This window comes from Lupinus angustifolius, chromosome LG06 (genome assembly GCF_001865875.1).
Source record: "Lupinus angustifolius cultivar Tanjil chromosome LG06, LupAngTanjil_v1.0, whole genome shotgun sequence".
Taxonomy (NCBI): Eukaryota; Viridiplantae; Streptophyta; class Magnoliopsida; order Fabales; family Fabaceae; genus Lupinus; species Lupinus angustifolius.
Genome location: NC_032014.1, coordinates 23,542,248 through 23,544,957, shown reverse-complemented (window position 1 = coordinate 23,544,957; position 2,710 = coordinate 23,542,248).

Below are 2,710 nucleotides of genomic sequence, written 5' to 3'. Positions count from 1 at the left end.
CTGGTGGATCTGATTTTTAGGGGTCAATACATATCAAAAGGCACTTTATTGATCTTTTATGGTCTTAACATGGAACTCTGTGTGGGGAACATCTTGTTGTTGTTCACCTTGTTCACCTTGGTCGAAAATCAGGGTGGTTGTTCTGCACTTTATATTTAAAGCAAGCATCTTCATCCTTGATGATGGCCTATGGTGGTGATGAATTCATTTATCTTGACAATGCGGTATCAGTTTCTCTCACTCAGCCCGGTTACCCTCAGATCATTTTGTCTCATCGTATGGGTATTATTCTAAAGAAGGATGAGAAAGTGGACATGTCGGTGAAGATTTATTAAAAAAGATTCTCTCTGTCAAATATCATTACTTTGGCAAAGAAGGTTGATAAATAAACATTTTCTTCAAAGATGGCCACCCGATAAGATTGACGAGGTGGTGGGGCTGGTTGGTTTGATTAAGGAGAACTTTAATCGACTTATCAGTCGTTATGCTCCCTGGATAAAATGTATACACCTTGAACAAGGCTTACGGTTTGAACCTGAAGAAGAGTTTGATTTTCTATTTGAATAAAGAGAGTACTGCTAGTGTCATCGAGAGGTTCACTTTAGGAAGTTGCTTGCTCACTGATAAGTGCCAAAAATACATATTTTTCATACACTTTTCATGGCATTTATCCTGTGCAAAAATGTGAAAACCAACTTAATTCAACACTTTTTAAATAAATTTTGTATGTTAGAATAATATAATTTTTGATCACCTCTTGTCCAAGTTTTCTTTGAGTTTCGTAGGAAATTGGACCAAAAAAGAATGCTTAGACTTGAAGAAAGAAAGCTTGCTTAACCTTGAAGAAATCAAGCCAAAGTACATGACACTATTGTGCTTAAAACTAAGCATGGTAAGGTGCATGCTTAAACTTAAGCATGACTAAGCAACTTGTTCTTGGTTGGAAGAAATTAAAGTCAAAGAAAAGCTGCTCACAAAGCTGTCTAGCCAAGCACCAAGCACCAGGCCAGGTCAGTCAAGTTTCTTAAGTAGGTAGCTGAGTGGGGAACAGGTCAGCCAAGCTGCTCAAGCAGGCAGCTGAGCGTACAGAGATCAGACCAGGCTTCTCAAGCAAGCAGCTGAGCGTGGGACCAGGTCAGCGAAGCAGCTCAAGCAGGCAGCTCAGCGTGGGACCAGGTCAGCCAAGCTGCTCCAACAGGTAGCTAATTAAGTGTGGGACTAGGTGAGCTAAGTGCCTGGCCCACTAGAAAAATGGTTGCTTAACCTAGTAGAATGGCTATGTCATGAATGATGTCACAAACCAAGCAACCAATCAAAGCTAACATCTGGACCAAGTTTATGACCTCATGCATGAGACAAGCAAGTAGGAGGTGTCACCATGTATGTAGCCTAGCCCACAATACGCTGTCCAAGCTAGCTGGCCAAGATGGGACAAGTTGCTGACTCACCAGATTGGATGTGCCAAACAGGGAGCTAAGTGGCCAGAAAAGGGGGCTAAGGGGCCTGCACTTTGCCTATAAAAGGCACACCCATTCCTCCCCTTTTACAAATTGTACATACATTGTAAATTCTTTGTAATTTCGTCTCTTTCTTTCATTTTCAGTTCTCTCTCATTTGAGAGTGTTCTTAGGCTGTTTTTAGGAGTTTTGATTTTAGAATTCAAGAGGAGAATGAAGTTGGCAAATGAGGTGCAAAAACATGAGTTTGTAACCTCATTTGGAATCAAAAGCATCTCATCCTTGGATAGATGGCTCATGCTCCTACATATTTGGATTGGTGTAAGGTTATTTCTCTTCTTTATTTGTATCATATTTTGATTTCAATATATTCAAGTTATTTCTTTTGGTTAAGTTTCAATTCTTTAAGAAGTTCTTAATGCAGTTTTAGCTTGATCATCTAAAACTTGATTTCAAGACCCAAAATGCTTCCTATTAAAGTCTTGACAAATGAACTAAAACGTAGGAATACACCACTGTCGGGGCCGAGATCCGCCCGGTACGGCTCAAAACGTGTCTTTTTGAGTTCCATAACTCGGAATCGAATTCCGATTGCGCCGTTGGATTCATAATTTAATTTTGAGTCAATATAGACCCTGAATACACTCATACCTAGTTTCTAAATATTTTTCACTCGGAATGCCGTAATCCGAAATTCTAATCGGATATTAGGATCGGGCGCTTTATAATACCCGATCGAGTATTGGCCGATAATACTCGGGCATGTTTATCGCATGTGTCCACAAGGTGATCATTTTGCATTGGGATGTGTGAGTTGACTTCCATAAAGCAAATCTCCCATCACTTTCTCAAATATCTCATGATCTCATTAGCCACCCTAGGGATTTTTTGATGATTGCTTAGAGGGAAATCTGATTTCCCTCTCTCCTTAAACCCTCACACTCCACACTTCACTCACTCACTTTTGCATTTTCAAAGAGAAGGTAAATCTCTCTTCACTTTTCTCTCATTTTCTCATGTCTTCTTCCATCTTCAATCCTTGATCTCTCAACATTCAACCAATGGATGTTGATGAGATTTAAGTATGTTGTTCATGAGTATGTCAAGAACATATTCAACCGTGGAAATTTTCTAAAACGCTTTCTAACTCATTTTCTCTTCAAAACCGAAAATGATGTGGTTCTTGAACTCATGAAAATATTTTGTTGAAACCATGAACAACTTGTGTTCATGGAGTTGTTATAATGTTGTAT